This window comes from Sphaeramia orbicularis, chromosome 9, assembly GCF_902148855.1.
Source record: "Sphaeramia orbicularis chromosome 9, fSphaOr1.1, whole genome shotgun sequence".
NCBI lineage: Eukaryota > Metazoa > Chordata > Actinopteri > Kurtiformes > Apogonidae > Sphaeramia > Sphaeramia orbicularis.
The window spans coordinates 41,484,023-41,505,945 of record NC_043965.1 but is presented as its reverse complement, the minus strand read 5'-3'; the positions used below and the strand labels follow the sequence as shown (position 1 = coordinate 41,505,945).

The 21,923-nt window shown below is 33.4% G+C and overlaps 1 non-coding gene across 1 annotated transcript; it reads right to left on the bottom strand.

Moving 5' to 3' along the window:
* Positions 1–9,758: 9,758 nt before the first annotated feature.
* On the bottom strand, positions 9,759–9,831 carry trnak-cuu (transfer RNA lysine (anticodon CUU)). The gene has a single exon. It is a non-coding gene; the product is annotated as a tRNA-Lys (tRNA).
* Between the last annotated feature and the right edge of the window lie 12,092 nt (positions 9,832–21,923).

Genomic DNA, 21,923 nt, shown 5'->3' with positions numbered 1-21,923 from the left:
ATCTGTCCAAACTTTGAGCTGATTATCTAAAATGTTCAGATGTTGGTTGAACGGGACAGAGCAGCACAGCCAACAACCTAGAGGAGGCGGGGCCTGAAGTGGCTCATTTGCATTTAAAGGGCCAGCGCTCAAAACCACCTTTCTGCTGTCTTTACTCAGAAATAGGGTTGAAGATGGACCTGTGGAGTTGAATTAATGAAGAATTCAGACCCAAGTAGAGCATTTACAGTTTATGTAGACCACAGGGAAATGTTGGAAAATGCAGAATTCCACTTTAAAAAAAAAAGAAAAAAAAAAGCAAAATATCAGTCCTTTAAATATATTTATAATTAAGTATTCTATCAGCACTCTTCTCTTTTACTTTATTTTAAATGATTATTACCGCCGCCAAGTGTAACGGTGGAGGTTATATTTTCATGGGGGTTTGTCTGTTTGTTTGTCTTAGCAAGATAACTCAAAAAATTATGGACAGATTTAGATGAAATTTTCAGGAAATGTTGATACTGGCACAAGGAACAAATGATAAAATTTTGGTGATGATCGGGGGGGGGGGGGGGGGGGGGGGGGGGCAGATCTGTCTTGGCGGAGGTCTGCGCTCTCCAAGTGCTTTTCTTGTTGATTATTACCTCCGCCAAGTGTAACGGCGGCGGTTATGTTTTCTTCAGGGTTTGTCTGTCTATCTGTTAGCAAGATAACTCAAAAAAGTTATGGATGGATTTTCAGGAAATTTTCAGGAAATGTTGATACTGGCACAAGGAACAAATGATTAAATTTCGGTGGTGATCGGGTTTTTGTTTTTTAATGTGTCTGTTAGCAAGATAACTTAAAAAAATTATGGACGGATTTGGATGAAATTTTCAGGAAATGTTGATTCTGGCACAAGGAACAAATGATTAAATTTTGGTGGTGATCGGGGGGGCACAGATCTGTCTTGGTGGAGGTCTGCGCTCTCAGAGTGCTTTTCTTGTTGATTATTACCTCCGCCAAGTGTAACGGCGGAGGTTATGTTTTCTTCAGGGTTTGTCTGTCTATCTGTTAGCAAGATAACTCAAAAAAGTTATGGATGGATTTTCAGGAAATTTTCAGGAAATGTTGATACTGGCACAAGGAAGAAATGATAAAATTTTGGTGGTGATCGGGTTTTTGTTTTTTTCGTGTGTCTGTTAGAAAGATGACTCAAAAAATTATGGACGGATTTGGATGAAATTTTGAGGAAATGTTGATACTGGCACAAGGAACAAATGATAAAATTTTGGTGGTGATCGGGGGGGGGGCAGATCTGTCTTGGCGGAGGTCTGCGCTCTCCAAGTGCTTTTCTTGTTGATTATTACCTCCGCCAAGTGTAATGGCAGAGGTTATGTTTTCTTCAGGGTTTGTCTGTCTATCTGTTAGCAAGATAACTCAAAAAAGTTATGGATGGACTTTCAGGAAATTTTCAGGAAATGTTGATACTGGCACAAGGAATAAATGATTAAATTTCGGTGGTGATCGGGTTTTTGTTTTTTAATGTGTCTGTTAGCAAGATAACTTAAAAAAATTATGGACGGATTTGGATGAAATTTTCAGGAAATGTTGATTCTGGCACAAGGAACAAATGATTAAATTTTGGTGGTGATCGGGGGGGCACAGATCTGTCTTGGTGGAGGTCTGCGCTCTCCGAGTGCTTTTCTTGTTGATTATTACCTCCGCCAAGTGTAACGGCGGAGGTTATGTTTTCTTCAGGGTTTGTCTGTCTATCTGTTAGCAAGATAACTCAAAAAGTTATGGATGGATTTTCAGGAAATTTTCAGGAAATGTTGATACTGGCACAAGGAAGAAATGATAAAATTTTGGTGGTGATCGGGTTTTTGTTTTTTTCGTGTGTCTGTTAGAAAGATAACTCAAAAAATTATGGACGGATTTGGATGAAATTTTGAGGAAATGTTGATACTGGCACAAGGAACAAATGATTAAATTTTGGTGGTGATTGGGGGGGGGCTGATCTGCCTTGGCAGAGGTCTGCGCTCTCCGAGTGCTTTTCTTGTTGATTATTACCTCCGCCAAGTGTAATGGCAGAGGTTATGTTTTCTTCAGGGTTTGTCTGTCTGTCTGTTAGCAAGATAACTCAAAAATTTATGGATGAATTTTCAGGAAATTTTCAGGAAATGATGATACTGGCACAAGGAATAAATGATTAAATTTCGGTGGTGATTGGGTTTTTGTTTTTTGGTGTCTGTTAGCAAGATAACTCAAAAAAATTATGGACAGATTTGGATGAAATTTTGAGGAAATGTTGATACTGGCACAAGGAACAAATGATTAAATTTTAGTGGTGATGGGGGGTGGGGGTGGGAATGATCTGCCTTGGCGGAGGTCTGCCCTCTCCAAGTGATTTTCTGGTTATTTATGTTTTATTGATTAAGTGTTTTTAACTTGTCTCTTCTCCATTTTTCTAAAGCACTGTGTGTGAATTGTACTATATAAATAAATTTGCCTTGCCTAATTTCTTTCATTACATAACTGTCTTACCCTTGCAACTAATAAATTCACTGTGAATGGTTAAGATGGCATCGTCCTGGGATGAAATAATCAATAGCATTGTTGTAGCTGTGTGTCTTAAAGAGCCTCTCAGTGTGTTTTTTTTTTACACATGCCATCTGGTGCTACAGCATTACTCAAGAAAGCAACAAGGCATGGAAATGTAATTAGCTGCTGACAGCTCACGACTATGTTCAGCTATGACCTGTTCTTTGAGCCAACATGCATCCTGAGCGTCCACATATCGACTGAGATTAGTTGCTCATTCTGCTGTGTAGCGAATGGAAAAACATGGCACTTTAATCATACATTGTGTATTTGACTAACCATATGATTTTGATTGTTCTTTTAAATAAATACACTACCCCAGAGACCACTGGCGCTTTGTTTCTCAAGAGTTTCTGAAAATGTTTTACAGGAAACTGGTCACTGGTAAGCACAAAATAAATATGTACATGTACTAAAGTAACCTACTTTCTGAGAAATCATGATGAATTAATGTCAGGAGGTCTCTTTTTTTTTTTATATTTTTGCATGTTCAAGGTTAAAAGTTAGAACTGCAGTTATGTGCAGAATGGAGTCTCATGTGCAGATGTTAAAGCCCAGCTGCTTTTTATTTTAGGACACTCCAGCGGTTAAATGAGAGGTTTCACACCACAAGCTTTCAGTCAAACTTTGTTTACAGATGAGCAGATACTGTGTGTTCAAATTCATACAAATGAGTGTCATTGGGTTTTTAAATCTGCCAAGCCACATTGTGATTACTGTGCTGCAGGTCCAAGTAGGGCCACAACACCAGCAGCAGAAACATGTCACTAGTCGCTTTTCCATTGGACATCTGCGCAAAACTTTACCGATTTTTACTAAATGTCAAAAAAACAGAAGTGCATAATGTCGTTTTATCCATTAAATCACAATTGCAATGATTTATTTATTATCGTAAGATGACACGAGCAGTCATTCCATAAACATGGCGACAAATGTAAATATGGTGTTGATTTACAGATATATTCATTATTATTATTATATATATGACCCCTCTGTCTTGGACTAAATTAAAAAATGATCAGGTTTCCTGCTGTGTCCACACATACCGCGACATGTTTCTTCTTCTTCTTCACTTGTTGTAACATACATCAACATCCAGTTTTTTAATTCACCTGACTCTAGTTGCAAAAAAAGGTCTTTCCATTGCAGTTTTGCGTGATATACCATTTGCGCTACACCCGAAAAACCACCTCTTGCCAGCGCAAAAACACTTTAATCGAAAAATGAGACTTTCAGCGAAATTGGCGTTTTTCCATTAGGTACATTTTTATGCGCAAGTTTTATTTGCACAATTTGAGGGTCAGTGGAAAAGCGACTACTGACAGATCTAAGGGAAGGTTAAACCCTATGAAACCATTTGTATCATATTTGCTACACCAGGTTCTGAGACCTCTACCTAATCAACAAGGTCAATACTTTCCTTAAAAACCTTTTGTATATGAGCTGATACATGTTTTCTGCGTCCTGTTGGATTATCATCCCACTGCAGCTGTGAAAAGGCTATTTTGTTTTGTTTTGCCCTTTTTCAATATGGCCGCTAATGTTAAATCATCCAACAAACATTTTGTAGGAAAGTCTTTGGTAAATTTAAAAAGTTACATTACTAACAACATTTATATTGTTATTCAGTTAAAAATGGAAAAATATTGAAAGATACTGAGAAATATTGAAATTATAGTGCCATTCAAAGGAGATAAAAAGGCTGTAAAAAAAATTCTTACAAAAAACAAACAAACAAACAAAAAAATTCTATATTTTCAAAATGTTACTGATCAGATTTATTTTTATAGCTAAAGTTAACATTATTGGGAGCAAAAAGTTGTCATAAATGCCCAATATATTGAATGTGATACAAAAAATATATATCATAAACAAAATGATATGGCAAAATGTTAATTAATTATTAAAATTAATAGTAAATGTTCTGCTTGAAAAAACCTACAGATGAGTATTAGCAGCAAAATTTCGTCAAAGAATTTAAGTAGAAGTACTGTTGTATTCCCTCAGACTGATAAATAAGAATATCTGATGTCATTATTGATCAGTTATTAATAGTGAAGCATAAGTAAATGCTGTTGTTCCTGCAGGAGGTGAAACTAGTTTCAACTATTGTTTTATAAACAGGGAAAACAGTTACATCTGAAAGCAGAAAACATGATAAACGGGAAAAAAAAAAAAAGAAGGGGAGGGGGGGGGGGGGGGGGGCTGTTTTCAGTCTTTGGACCTTTTCTCAAGTCTTCATGAGGGGTTTGTGGATCATTTCAGCATTTTTTTTTTTTTGGATACAAAACCATGTGAGAACTGTAGAGGGAAAATCATAGATAGATAGATAGATAGATAGATAGATAGATAGATAGATAGATAGATAGATAGATAGATAGATAGATAGATAGATAGATAGATAGATAGATAGATAGATAGATAGATAGAGCTATTGACAACTCATACCTGAAATGTGAAGGTAAGTACATACTGCTTTTTGTGACATGTCAAATAGGAAAAGGTTGTGGGGAAAAAAATCATCATCTAAAAAGTAACTAAAGCTCAAAAGTAACTAAAGTGAAGTAAACATACAAAATTTGCCTATTTATGGTAATGTAGTAGAAATAATTTTACGATGCCCATTTTTTGAAGTAGAAAAAAAAGTAAAACACTTCGAACTCAAACTTCAACTTAAGCCCAGATCTTGATTTCTATTACTGCATGAGTACTTGGTTACTTTCTATTACTGATTATCAGTCACATGACAAGCTTTTGTTATGTAGAAGAAAAAAACGCAGACTGTGATCAACAGGTGTATCGATAAATGTCACAAGACTCTGGCATTTTCACTTATCTCTGTTTAGTCTTCTCTTCTTGTAGAATTTTAGTTTTAGGAAAAAGCCCAAGCTGTGATGATCAGTTAGTGTTAAGTATTTTTAGAGAGTCTTGTGTCTTAAATGGTCAATTAACAATAGAAACAGGACAAAGGGAGAGAGAAGAGGGAAAGGGAAGTAACAATGGTCGATGATACATATATATAACCTGGTCATCCATCTGTTTTTTTCAGTCTATTCATTACTGAGAAAACAGTCTGGAATTGGGCCAATCACTGTGAAATATGCACTATCTGTTCTATACCGACCAATCACAAGTCTCGAGGGCGGGTGTTTCGCAATGCGTTGTAGGCACCGACTTCTTTTTATCGTGAGTTAAAGTCAGTTCCAAGTCCACAAATCTCCTTACAACTGTTGTCGGTTGTTTACGTGATTCAAAAATAAGGGTTGAATTAAAGATTACATCCTATATTTTTAAATTTCTTGGACAAAAGTGGCAGGTATCACTCACCGAAATTACTACTCGACCACCACCACCGCACACCATGATGGAAACATGCTGAGGTTTGTTGACATAGGGGATCTGCTCGTCGCATAATTACATCACGCACCTCTTAGTCCCGCCTTCTTATTTGGATTCATGCCCTGCAATTCCAGACGGATTTCTTATTGAGAAAGAGCCGGCCAGGCTAGCATACATCAGCCTATTTGATACATGAGTTTTGAAGGCCTTTACATGATCAGTGTGATATTTTTTTCTTGAAAACCTGATGTATACAATTAGATACATGTAATACACAGATAATCCACCAGGGGGAGGAATTCATTCACCAGAGGCCTTTCCAGTGACACTACAAGATTGTCATTAACCCTTTCATGCACACTGGTCACTACAGTGGACAGCTATTCTACAGCTGTTCTCTTGTATATTCATGGATTATGGTGTTCTTTTTTTTTTTTTCTTTTTTTTTTAATACATATCTTTATTAAAGTTTTAAGACACTACATATCTTTTCTGACATGAATTGGTAACATTATGTAGATCTCTCCTGAATCACAAGCCCTCCCCATAGTTTTCACACAATTTATCAGTAAATACATGTTTCTGTGCGTCAAAAATTAAACACATGGTGTCCAGCTGAGTGGACATTTTTTGCAACTTCATGAAAAATAGGTTCATATGAATTTGTTTTTTATTAATATTTTTTTTTTTTTAATGTATTTTTATTTATTATTTATTGTTTTTATTTTAGTTATTTTATTTATTTTTCATAAGAAAATTTTCATTTGTTTTTTTCATGCTTAAAGAGGAATAAAAACACTCAGGAAAAATTTTTGATTAAGGTTCTCATAATTCGTCCATGAAAGGGTTAATGAGGAAGAAGGCAGAACTTTGCCAGTTTTGAAAAGGAATTCCCAATTTGTTCAACATGTTTGTGTCATGTCTGCTCCCAGACTGTGTCTGGATTTGTCTGTCTTTTCTGTTTTGTCTGTCATTTCCTGTTTTATTTTGTTAAGTTTCCCTCTTGTGTCATGTCTGGTGTCTTTACTTCCCCTCCTTGATTGTTTCACCTGCTCCTGATTACCTGACTCCTCCCTGATTATCTCCACCTGTGTCCAATTGTCTTCCCTCCCTCTTGTGTATTTAAACCCTGTGTTTTCCCCTGTTCCTTTGCCAGTTTGTGTTCTACCTTTGTGTGCTCACATACCAGCGTTTTTGGATACCTGTCAGTCTGTCTGCCCGTTTTGACCCGTTTTGCCTTCCGACCACCGATTCTGCCTGTTCCTCGTCTGCCTGCTCGTTTGGTTCTGCCCTGGTTCGTACATCGACTTCTGATTCTGCCTGTTCCCTGATTACCTCAGCCTCCAACGTGTTACCTTGTGTTTCGACCCTCGCCTGGACTTTGACCGTGAGTAGCCTTTCCCTCATGTCCCGTTGCCTCCTGAATTGCCCTCCTGTGTATGACCTGGCTTGTTTTTTGACTATCCTCTGTTTTACCCTAGTCGGGGTGCAGTCGGGATTCCTCCGGTTTGGCCGTGCTGTCCACCCGCATTCCCCGCTCACAGCCCGGACGAAGAGTCCAGAAGCACACGCCTTCACAGACGTGTTAACAATTCTGTGCTGTTTTTTTCCTACTGTGATTGTGTTTAATAAACACTCAATTGGCCATCTGCGTTCTGGTCTTGCATTTGGGTTCAGCCTTTGTACTAGCTCCATTACAGTTTGTGTTATATTATGTTTTTGTTTGTTCAAAAATACTATTTGAGCATTGAGACCTGATGTATCAAATATGATACAGAATTGAAACTCATTCATGGAAATTGATATTTGAAAACAAATAGGCTCCAGTTTCAAAAAACTGTTAATTTAATTTAAAAGTTCAGGCTTTACAGGGTTAATAAGCTGTTTACTCCTTAATAATTTTTCCATGGATAACTTATTGAACTCCATTAGATTAAACTCCTCTTACCATTAGCGGTTCTTTCACCTTCCCTTTTTAACCCTTTCATGCATGAATTATGAGAACCTTAGTCAAGATTTTTTTTTCTGGAGTGTTTTTATACCTTCTTAGGCATTAAAAAAAAAAAAGTGAAAGCTTTTTTTTTTTTTTTTTCATGGAGTTACAAAAATGTCCATGTATTTAATTTTTTTAAGTAAAATATGTATTTAAAACCCAAAATCAGAAAGTAAAATGAAAACAAGGCTGCTAATTTGATGTTTTGTCACATTTTACCATACTCTAATGCTAGTTATTACCTCATATAATACGCAAAAAACAACTCTTTTTGTCTAACAAATAACTGATTTACACTTAAAAACGTTAGTGCAGATCAGGTTTATCAAGAACAGCAAAGTTATAGTAATGGTATGAATTGCAGTGTATTATGGGATGTTGCATAAGTGTCCACTGTGTTGGCTGATATGGAACTAAAACAACAAAACCTATGAATATACAAGAGAACAGCTGGAGAAGAACTGTCCACTGGAGTGTCAACAATGCATGAAAGTGTTAAAGCACTATTGACATTGTAAACTCTCAACATCAGGGAGAATTTTTGTACAAGAACACACTTAGAAATGACAAAAGGAGCAAAAAATCAACAATTATACAGTCTACTCTCATTAAACCGCCCGCCGTTATACCGCCATTTCCGCTTATCGCCATCCGCCAGCCCAGTTCCATGCACAAACAACACTTATACCATTGATTTCCCGACCGTTATACCGCCAGCAGCGCGGCGCGGCACCTCCGAGGTGCGCCGCCGTGGCACCTCCGAGGTGCGGCTCCCAGTGTTGTCTTTTCCGTGGAAACCGGGTCGAAATGGCTCTTTGAGTGTTAAAGGTTGCCGATCCCTGCCTTACAACATAACAGAATCAAGATTTATTTAGAAACGTAATTAGAACGGGTTAACGGAGGCAGCATAGACATCATATAGTAAAGACATGCACATTATGGACGCAACCCGTTGTAACGCCATTTTCGCTATACCGCCAATTTGGCCGTGAACGGAAGTTGGCGGTATAACGAGGGTAGACTGTATATATATATTTTTTTCTTTAGACATGCATATTTTTGGCCTGTTACTTTTGAGTGTATTTAGTTGGTTTATTCCTTTAGGGATGAGAGGTGGGAAGAATGCACAAAGGAGAATTGTAAAAAGTAAGACCCAGTATCACTATGTATATACTGTATCTGGAGGATTTTCTTTAGTGAAATAAAAAGATATTTAGGGAGCAAAAAATTAACACTGTGTATCCACAGACTGTGTCATTCACTGAATAAAGTATAAAGTTCATTATTTACACACATCTGTATGATGGTATCATCAAGTTTTCATCTTCAAACTAAAACTCATAGACGTTTTTGACAGTCGGTCAAAATAACACTCGCATAATCTTCTCATGTTGCATCAGCTGATAGTTTACATTATAGCTCTGTTAGCTTAGCTCTGTTATTAGACAGAAAACAGCCACAGTAAAACCACAAATTATCTGTTTTCTGTACAGTTTGTATTGTCAATAACTGAACTAAAGATCTGTTTGGAATTGAACAAAACATTGAACAAACACCCCGTAATACTTTTATACCTTTATAAGACTCATCGTCAAACTCACCCATGTAGAAGAAACGCTGCCATTTTAGCATCAAACTCCATTCTCTGTCGTGTCCAGTGGTGAAAACACTTCTAACGCTACTGTTCACCGGTACAATTCAGGATATTACTCACAGCATTTATGAAATGAACAGAATCTGGACCTGTTTAGGACTAGTTCTAGCTTGGATTTTGATGGTCTTAGATAGGTGAAGACAACAGGGGCTGGACGCACAGTTAATTACACACTTTTTTAAGACGTAAGTCCAAAGAAGAATCACTCGCCTAATGTGGGGCTCGAACCCACAACCCTGAGATTAAGAGTCTCATGCTCTACCGACTGAGCTAACCAGGCTGCGGTAGAAGAAATGTGAAGTGAAATTTCCAGCCTGAAAAATGCACTTTTCTTTACCGCCACTTCAAGCTTTTATCACTTTGTCACTTTCTTTGACTCTAAAAGTTGTTTCTTAATGGTTCTCATTCCATTTGGTCACTTTCTGATGGTCAAAAGCACCATGGCGTTAGTTTTCATCACCATGGGAGACCAACACAGTGACTCACTACTCCCTCTAGTGGTCACATAAATCCAGTGGTCTCTTCATGTAAATTTTAGTTCATATCTCTACAATCCAATACATCGGCATTTTTGGCAGAACATCAGAGTGCTTTATTCTAAACCACAGGTGTCAAACATGCTAGTTTTTATTAGTTTTCATTATTTTCTAAACACTTAGTTTTAGTTTAGTATTAGTTTCTTTATATCTTTTATCCTCTTCCCTGTCAAATTCAAATAAATCCCAGACAGGACTCTGCTGCTTTCTCCCAACTTTAGTCTCCATGTTTCCAGGTAGAGTGGGGACCAGAAGACGACTAAAAAACGACAAGTGACAAGAAGTGACGGACCGTTAAATATCATATGGTGCCAGCAGCTAAAATTACTTGAGGGGAATAAATCTATTTTATATCAATCCGACACTGACAGACGAAAACGAAGGAAGTTTTACCCAGAATTTTTATACGTTTTAGTTAGTTTTGTAAACACACAATACAGTTTCAGTTAGTTATTGTTTTTTTTGTTTTTTTTATTCTAGTTTTTATTTATTTCAGTTAACAAAAATGTTTTTACAATTGTAGTTTTCATCATTTCGTTAGTTTTCGTTAACGATAATAATCTTGATCTGGACCGTTGGTATTTTGTTCCACTGACTCTGACCTACTGATGTCCAATCAACTAGCGCACAGGTGTCAAACATGCGGCCCAGGGGCCAAAACTGACCCGCTAAAGTTTCCAATCCGGCCCGTGGGATGACTAAGTGGCTAAGTGCAAGTTAGCTAGGGCATCAAACTCAAAAATAATATCATAACCTATAAATAATGACACCACCAATTTTTTCTCTTTGACTTAGTGCAAAAAAACATTAAATTATGAAAATATTTACAGTAAGAAACTATACCTTAACAATAAAATGTGAATAACCTGAACAAATATGAACAACCTGAAATGCCTAAAGAAAATTAAGTGCAATTTTAAAAATATTTTGCTCGTTACTGAATGTTTTGTGCTGTTGTAGATCTGATCTGCAATGCTCATGTAACCTATAAATGATAAGTCGAGGCATAATATTGACAAAATTGTACTTAAATTTCTAAACAAATTTCATTTTTCAGGTTATTCACATCCTTTTTACTTGGATAGTTTGGAAATGTAAATATTGGCGCAACTGAATGTTATTTTATGGACTAAAACAATTTGGAGTTGTCATTATTTATTGGCTAGCATGCTATTATTTTACTGGTCTGGCTCACTTCAGATTAAATTGGGCTGAATGTGGCCCCCGGAAGAAAATGAATTTGACACCCCTGAACTAGAGGATCCCCCCCGTTAACTTTAACAGAAAGTGACAGGAGAACTTTATCAGAAGAACTGTAATGTTGACAAATGTCATAAATCCAAGTGATTTACATCCCAAGAGTTTCATTCCTGGAAGTAATACACGTGTGCTGGAGTCTGGAGCCAATCACCCATGATGTACTGTTGCAATTATGTTTTTCCATGACAAAGCCTCTCTCAACATGCTCATGGAAAGTCAAAGCAAGTACACATCCCTTTATCATTAAGTATGTTTCAAGAGAAAACACATTTAGAGCAGCCAGCCATCTATTCCTGAACAAAATGATGCCATGCAGAATATGAACAGAGCTCATTTTACGAAATAACGGCGAGTCGTCTAAACTCTGTTCTATATACATATGGTGTTACTTGAGAAAAAACAGGTGCGTTTGTTATTCCTGCATCTTAAAATACAGGACTCGTTTCTCTACTTTTTTGGCTTACGGCATCCTTCACACACTCTCAAAAATAGAGGTACCAGCTTGTACTTAAAAGGGTACAAATGCTTGTCGCTGGGGGTGTACTTTTTGGAGACACATTTCTGAACCCTTTCGAAATGGTCCGTTTTTGTACCTTAAGTACTTTACATAGAAAGAAAACTCTCGTATAGTTGATAATGCCTTGATGTTTAAAGTTTGAACCGGTGGCCTGATTGAGAAAAAAAAAACAAAAAACAAAAAACGGCATAGGCAAGCTACGACATCAAGACATGGAGGTGTGAATGAAAACTTGATAAAACAGAGATTATGGCAATAATCAGAGGTTCTAATAAGATAAATAAATTATTAGGCTATTATCATTGAGCTAATTGGGCTATTAAATTAAAACACAAATAACACTGGGTTACAAAAAAATGTTTTTTGCAAGTTGTCTAGGTTTTTTCAACTGAATTAGGACCATTTTGCACCGCTAAATCCAAAAATGACATCAGTTTTTCTCAATCAGGTCAGGTTTTTTTGCTAAATTGATTTTGAAAAATTTGATCTTCTCACAAAATAGAATAATTAATACCAAAATAAGATTGGTAAGCTTGATAAAACAGAGATTATGGCAATAATCAGAGGTTCTAATAGGCTAAATAAATTATTAGGCTATTATCATTGAGCTAATCGGGCTATTACATTAAAACACAAATTATTATTAAATATAATATAGAGTAATTACAGTATGATATATAATAAATAATGTGCTAAGCCAGGGGTGTCAAACATGTGGCCCGGGGGCCAAAACCAGTCCAGTCCGGCCCTGGGATGAATTTGCAAAAATGACACTTCAGATATTAACAATCAAGGATGTTGAACTTGTTTTAGTTCAGGTTCCACATACAGGACAATGTGGTCTCAACTAAAATAATAGCATAATAACCTATAAATAATGACTCCAAATTTTCTTAGTTTATTGTGAAAAACATCATTTTACATTACACCTATAAATAATGACAACTCCATATTTTTCTCTTTGTTTTCGCGTAAAAAAAATTACATTAAATTATGAAAATATCAGCTTTTACAAACTATCCTTTAACAATAAAATCTGAAGAACCTGAACCTTACCTTTGTAAGTAAAATTTTAACTTTATACTTCCTGTTATTAAATATTTTGTTGTCTTTGTAGATCCAATCCATATTATGCATGTATAAATGGTAAATTGAGGTGTAATATTGTTAAAATTGCACTTATTTTTCTCAAGAAATCTCATTTTTTCCCTAGTTATTCACATCATTTTTGTTTGGATAGTTTGTAAATGTACATATTTTCATAATTTAATTTTGATTGCACTAAAACAGAGACAAAAATTTGGAGTCGTCATTATTTACAAGTTATTATGCTATTATTTTACTGGTCCAGCCCACTTGAGATCAATTTGGGCTGAATGTGGCCCCTGAGCTAAAAGGAGTTTGACGCCCCTGCGCTAAGCCTAATGTTTGAACTATTACACTGGGTTACAAAAAAATGTTTTTTGCAAGTTGTCTAGGTTTTTTCAACTGAATTAGGACCATTTTGCTCCGCTAAATCCAAAAATGACATCTGTTTTTCTCAATCAGGTCAGGTTTTTTTTTTTGCTAATTTGATTTTTGAAAAATTTGATCTTCTCACAAAATATAATAATTAATACCAAAATAAGATTGGTAAGCACACTTTATGAAACTTGTGACTTGATTCCTGTTAGGTACAATGGTGTATTCACCGCAGATGTAGCAGAATACGTCAGGCTTACTTTTGCAAGATCTTCTAGTCGAAGCCATTTCATTCACCTGTAATATTAAAAAAAAAAACATTAATCATAAATTGGCAAAAGTAAAATCTTCAGAACTCGTTTATTGCAAGAAATATGAAAGAATTTTGTATCATATGATGTGAAAATGCCCATAAATGTAAGCAAAAATGTTAAAAAGCCAATATGTAGCATAGTTCAGAAAGTTGACCTGATTGAGCAAAATTAATGTGATTTTTGGATTCAGCACACCAAAATTATCCTAAATCAGCTCAAAAAACTTAAACAATAAATTTGTTGTTGACCAGTGTAATTAGGCCTACTGTTCAGTTCTCCTAGCCTATAGCCCATTCTCATGGTCTACACACATTTTTTAATGCTGCAGGGTACCTTATAGGACAAATTTGTACTTTACATAAGTTTGGACCCTTTTTCGTAGTCTAAAGGTGCAATTCTGGCCTCCTAAAGACCAATATTGTACAGGGTGGGGAAGCAAAATTTACAATATTTTGAGGCAAGGATTGAAAGACAGTGTATGACCAATTATTTTATTGAAAGTCATGAGAATTTATTTTTTCAGTTACATTTTTTCCCCATAATTTTTCACAAAGAAAATTTGTTATTGTCATTATTTATGGGTTATTGTGTTGTTATTTTTATTGGAGGTCACATTGGTCTGTATGTGGAACCTGAACCAAAAGGATTTGGACAACCTTGAGTGTTCAAGTTGATTTTTGCACTTTCATCCCAGGGGCCGGATTGGAACCTTTGGCGGGCCAGATTTGGCCACATGTTTGACACCCCTGGTCTAAACCAGCAATATATACATATATACATACATACATATACGCATATACCCATATACATATACATCTATCTATCGATACATATATACATGTATATACACATATACACACATACAGGGTGGGGAAGCAAAATTTACAATATTTTGAGGCAGGGATTGAAAGACAGTGTATGACCAATTAGTTTATTGAAAGTCATGAGAATTTATTTGCCACAAAAAAATGTACATAATAGAAAATGTTTTTATTCTATGTGTCCTCCTTCTTTCTCAATAACTGCCTTCACACGCTTCCTGAAACTTGCGCAAGTGTTCCTCAAATATTCAGGTGACAACTTCTCACATTCTTCTTTAATAGTATCTTCCAGACTTTCTCATAATAGTTTTGCTCCTAGTCATTCTCTTCTTTCCATTATAAACAGTCTTTATGGACACTCCAACTATTTTTGAAATCTCCTTTGGTGTGACGAGTGCATTCAGCAAATCACACACTCTTTGACGTTTGCTTTCCTGATTACTCATATGGGCAAAAGTTTGTGAAAAGGTATGGATAATAGTGTTAGGTATGATTATGACATCAATATATGTTTGGTTTCAAAACAATTGACGTAGTGCCTGCTGAGAAAAAACAACTAAATGTTCATTGTAAATTTTGCTTCCCCACCCTGTACTTTTGAGAGAACATTCTTAAAAAATGTACTTCTAGGTACATAAATGTTCTGATCTCGTACCTCTATTTTGGAGAGTGCATACGTACACCTACTAAACACTGTCAGTTGACTTAGTCCTGGAGCAGATCCAGTGTTTAGCCAACACTGACGACAGATGCTTAATGACATACATGTTGGTTCTACCAGGGCCAAAATGCCCTTTCATGGCAATACACATGGATATAGGCCAGGTTGGGACTCTAAACACTGGTATATATAAATGGATAGCCAGTCTTTGGGAAACTCCAATCTTCCAGAGGGCTGAAAGTCCAAATATTTAGTCTCTCTATTGTTACTTACACTCTGTTAAAGCACAAAGTTTGGAAAGTGAATGTTGTAGTGTTAACAATGACATCCAGGCCTAATGTTCATATCTGTGTTTGTTTGCTTTGTTTTTTGTCATTTCTTTGGACTGTACAACACAGAAACCAAATCCCGACCTCTCAGTTAGATGCATTTCTTTGTCTCGTTGAGGTTTTTGGCTTGTTCTTTTGCTACGCCGCTAGTGGTTTTTAGCAAGTCTATCACTCCTGACATTAGGCCTCCTTCCATTTGAGCAAAGTCAGGTCTAGTCTGGAAGAAAGAAAGAGAAAAAAAAAAAAACCCTCCTGTCTCCTAAATTTTGAGTTTGCTTTAGCAACCGTCTGAGTGCATGCTGTTATTGGATGCCATCATCCTATTAACAGACTGTCTACTAGTGCCACAAACACAACAACCTTATTAAACCATCACTGTTCGTTTGAAATGCTAACCGAGGTGTCATTCCGAAAGCACTTTGGAGAATCATTTGGCGTTCTTCTCAGTGCACATCACATCTCTGGCATGTAGAATGTTGTGCAGAGTTCTTTGTTAATGATCATTCAACTGATGAAGCTTAAAAGGCATTCCGGTGTTGTTGTTTTTTTTTTTTTTTCACGTCGCTCTGTTTTGATTTGATTATAGCTCCAAAAATGATTTACAGCTATTTTCTGACATTTTTATTTTGCGCTTCAACTTTTGCACTCAGCAAATTACAGTCAATTTTTGATTATGGTGCCATCTGTCACCATCCATCCATACGGTATAATGTATTTAACATTCTGCGAGCTATTTCCGTATGTTTTCTCCTGGCTGCAGTTCAAGAAGAAAAATGTCTAGGTGAGTCCTCTGCGGTGGAGACAGCTGTAAAATGCATTGATTTGATAAATAAGTTCAACAAAGCTCTCACTCTAAAAGGTCTGCTAAGGTTTGCTACGTCCACACTTAAAATCAAATTAAGGGCTTTGTTTTTGCTGTTTTCCCTGCCAGAGCTGTTAACAACACAATGGAATGTAAATTGGACTACATTTAAATAGAAGGATTTCACACCTTCGGCCTTATCACACAACAGACCCCAGCCTTGAGGAGATGGACACCCGGGGTTCAGCAAATAGACTTGAGCTTGTGTTGTGTAATTAGGCTGAATAAAGAAGCACTTCCTCAAAGTTTGCATGTCCAGCAACCGCAAACAGAGCTGCATTAGATTATCGACCTCAGAGTGATAAGATAATGTTTCCAGGGAGTCAGCTTGAGGCAGTTATTTCTTGTCAGATATGGTTTTTCTTTGTTCATTAAGGCATTATTTTTGACAGTTGGAGGCTTTCACATTCTCCTGCAGGCATAGATAGATAGATAGATAGATAGACTGTAAAAAAAAATCCTGTTGTTTTTACGCAAAAAAACTGGCAGCTGTGGTTTCCAGAATAATACTGTAATAAAACACATCCAACTGTAAACATATTTACAGAGTAACATGTAGATTTAACATTTTAAACATGCAGATTTAACATTTTAAACATGTAGATTTAACATTTTGAACATGCAGATTTAACATTTTAAACATGCAGATTTAACATTTTAAACATGCAGATTTAACATTTTAAACATGCAGATTTAACATTTTAAATATGCAGATTTAACATTTTAAACATGCAGATTTAACATTTTAAACATGTAGATTTAACATTTTAAACATGCAGATTTAACATTTTAAACATGTAGATTTAACATTTTGAACATGCAGATTTACCATTTTAAACATGCAGATTTAACATTTTAAACATGCAGATTTAACATTTTAAACATGCAGATTTAACATTTTAAACATGCAGATTTAACATTTTAAACATGTAGATTTAACATTTTGAACATGTAGATTTAACATTTTAAACATGCAGATTTAACATTTTAAACATGCAGATTTAACATTTTAAACATGCAGATTTAACATTTTAAACATGTAGATTTAACATTTTGAACATGCAGATTTAACATTTTAAACATGCAGATTTAACATTTTAAACATGTAGATTTAACATTTTGAACATGTAGATTTAACATTTTAAACATGTAGATTTAACATTTTGAACATGTAGATTTAACATTTTAAACAGTAGATTTAAAATTTTAAACATGTAGATTTAACATTTTGAACATGCAGATTTAACATTTTAAACATGTAGATTTAACATTTTGAACATGTAGATTTAACATTTTAAACATGTAGATTTAACATTTTAAACATGCAGATTTAACATTTTAAACATGTAGATTTAACATTTTGAACATGTAGATTTAACATTTTAAACATGCAGATTTAACATTTTAAACATGTAGATTTAACATTTTGAACATGTAGATTTAACATTTTAAACATGTAGATTTAACATTTTAAACATGCAGATTTAACATTTTAAACATGTAGATTTAACATTTTGAACATGTAGATTTAACATTTTAAACATGCAGATTTAACATTTTAAACATGCAGATTTAACATTTTAAACATGTAGATTTAACATTTTGAACATGTAGATTTAACATTTTAAACATGCAGATTTAACATTTTAAACATGTAGATTTAACATTTTGAACATGCAGATTTAACATTTTAAACATGCAGATTTAACATTTTAAACATATAGATTTAACATTTATTTGATTTAACATTCTCCACCTTCATGGTGTCCAAAGCACTTTCCAAAGCCACCTGGTCCAACTGAGAGCTATTTAGGGTTCAGTGTCTTCCATGGACACTTGGACATATGGACAGTCAGAGCCAGGATTCGAACCACCAACCCTTTGGTTATTGGACGAGCCACTCTACCAACTCTACCAACCCATTAATTTACAAATTTAAAATGTTACATTGTTAAATGTTTACTTTTTTTAATAACTCATATATATATATATATATATATATATATATATATATATATATATATATATATATATATATATGAGCAAGTATGCCATTATTTCAACATTATGGTCTTTGCAAATTAAACGGCATCACATTGTTTTTCAGTTTACAGTTTTATTTTCTAAAAACAATAGAAATCCATCATTTCTACATACAAATCTGGTTTTGTTCACATACTCTTCCTGTAAAAACTACAGCTATATTTGATTCAATCGTTAACACAATAACCTTTTCAAATAAACAACTTTGCATTGCATTGTCACTCACATTTTTTTTTTTATGTTGCAGTTTTACAAGTTTTTGGTGTTTATTCTACAGTCATTTTTTACAGAGTAGATAGCTCGATAGATAGATAGGCTTTATTTCAGATTCATGGTCCACATTAAAAAGCAAACAGATAAATACAAACACAATACCCTCCCCCCCCCCCCCCAAAAAAAAAAAAACTCTATACTTTCAAGAGGCAGTCATACCAGTGTTTCCAGAGCAGATATGTGTAACGTACAGCACTATATGCAGGATTTGTCAGCAATAAAATTCCAGTATTTTCTGAATGATTCAGGCGACACATGAATTTAAACATCAAATTTCTCAACACAGCCCAGCACGAATAATTAAATTTATTTCCTCAGTCATCTGGAGTCGTCTTTCATGACCATATGAAACCTTTCCCTTTTAGGAAATACACTGTAAAAAATGACTGTAGAATTAACACCAAAAAGTTGTCAAATTGCAACATAAAAAAACTGTAAGTGACAATACAATGCAAAGTTGTTTATTTGAAAAGATTTTTGTATTAACGATTGAATCAAATATAGCTGTAGTTTTTACAGGAAGAGTATGTGAACAAAACCAGATTTGTATGTAGAAATGATGGATTTCTTATTGTTTTTAGAAAATAAAACTGTAAACTGAAAAACAATGTGGTGCCGTTTAAATTGCAAAGACCATAATGTTGAAATAATGGCATATTTGCTTTTTTTTTTTTTTTTTTTTTTTAAATAAAAAAGTTATGGAAAAGTAAACATTTAACAATGTAACATTTAAAATTTTAAATGTTAAATCTACATGTTCAAAATGTTAAATCTACATGTTTAAAATGTTTAATCTATGTGTTTAAAATGTTAAATCTATATGTTTAAAATGTTAAATCTACATGTTAAAAATGTTAAATCTACATGTTTAAAATGTTAAATCTGCATGTTTAAAATGTTAAATCTACATGTTCAAAATGTTAAATCTACATGTTTAAAATGTTTAATCTATGTGTTTAAAATGTTAAATCTACATGTTCAAAATGTTAAATCTACATGTTCAAAATGTTTAATCTACGTGTTTAAAGTGTTAAATATACATGTTTAAAATGTTAAATCTACATGTTTAAAATGTTTAATCTACGTGGTTAAATGTTAAGTCTACATATTTAAAATGTTTAATCTACATGTTTAAAAGGTTCAATCTACATGTTTAAAAGGTTCAAATGTTAAATTTACGTGTTCAAAGTGTTAAATATACGTGTTTAAAATGTTAAATCTACGTGTTCAACATGTTAAATCTACTGTTTAAAATGTTAAATCTACATGTTTAAAATGTTAAATCTACATGTTTAAAAGGTTCAATCTACATGTTTAAAATGTTAAATCTACATGTTTAAAATTTTAAATCGACATGTTTAAAATGTTAAATCCACATATTTAAAATGTTAAATCTACATGTTCAAAATGTTAAATCTACTGTTTAAAATGTTAAATCTACATGTTCAAAATGTTAAATCTACATGTTTAAAATGTTAAATCTACATGTTTAAAATGTTAAATCTACATGTTTAAAATTTTAAATCTACTGTTTAAAATGTTAAATCTACATGTTCAAAATGTTAAATCTACTGTTTAAAATGTTAAATCTACATGTTCAAAATGTTAAATCTACATGTTTAAAATGTTAAATCCACATATTTAAAATGTTAAATCTACATGTTCAAAATGTTAAATCTACTGTTTAAAATGTTAAATCTACATGTTCAAAATGTTAAATCTACATGTTTAAAATGTTAAATCTACATGTTCAAAATGTTAAATCTACATGTTTAAAATTTTAAATCTACATGTTCAAAATGTTAAATCTACATGTTAAATCTACATGTTTAGAATGTTAAATCTACATGTTTAGAATGTTAAATCTACATGTTTAAACTGTTAAATCTACATGTTTAGAATGTTAAATCTACATGTTTAGAATGTTAAATCTACATGTTTAGAATGTTAAATCTACATGTTTAAACTGTTAAATCTACATGTTTAGAATGTTAAATCTACATGTTTAAAATGTTAAATCTACATGTTTAGAATGTTAAATCTACATGTTTAAAATGTTAAATCTGCATGTTTAAAATGTTAAATCTACATGTTCAAAATGTTAAATCTACATGTTTAAAATGTTAAATCTGCATGTTTAGAATGTTAAATCTACATGTTTAAAATGTTAAATCTACATGTTTAAAATGTTAAATCTACATGTTTAAAATGTTAAATCTACATGTTTAAAAGGTTCAATCTACATGTTTAAAATGTTAAATCTGCATGTTTAAAATGTTAAATCTACATGTTTAAAATGTTAAATCTACATGTTTAAAATGTTAAATCTACGTGTTCAAAATGTTAAATCTACTGTTTAAAATGTTAAATCGACATGTTTAAAATGTTAAATCGACATGTTTAAAATGTTAAATCGACATGTTTAAAATGTTAAATCCACATATTTAAAATGTTAAATCTACATGTTTAGAATGTTAAATCTACATGTTTAGAATGTTAAATCTACATGTTTAAAATGTTAAATCTGCATGTTTAAAATGTTAAATGTACATGTTTAGAATGTTAAATCTACATGTTTAAAATGTTAAATCTGCATGTTTAAAATGTTAAATCTACATGTTCAAAATGTTAAATCTGCATGTTTAGAATGTTAAATCTACATGTTTAAAATGTTAAATCTACATGTTTAAAATGTTAAATCTACATGTTTAAAATGTTAAATCTACATGTTTAAAATGTTAAATCTACATGTTTAAAAGGTTCAATCTACATGTTTAAAATGTTAAATCTACATGTTTAAAATGTTAAATCTACATGTTTAAAATGTTAAATCTACATGTTTAAAATTTTAAATCGACATGTTTAAAATGTTAAATCCACATATTTAAAATGTTAAATCTACATGTTCAAAATGTTAAATCTACATGTTTAAAATGTTAAATCTACATGTTCAAAATGTTAAATCTACATGTTTAAAATGTTAAATCTACATGTTTAGAATGTTAAATCTACATGTTCAAAATGTTAAATCTACATGTTTAAAATGTTAAATCTACATGTTCAAAATGTTAAATCTACATGTTCAAAATGGTAAATCTGCATGTTTAAAATGTTAAATCTGCATGTTTAAAATGTTAAATCTGCATGTTTAAAATGTTAAATCTGCATGTTCAAAATGTTAAATCTACATGTTCAAAATGTTGAATGTTCATGTTTAAAATGTTAAATCTAGATGTTTAAAATGTTAAATCTACATGTTTAAAATGTTAAATCTACATGTTACTCCGTATATATG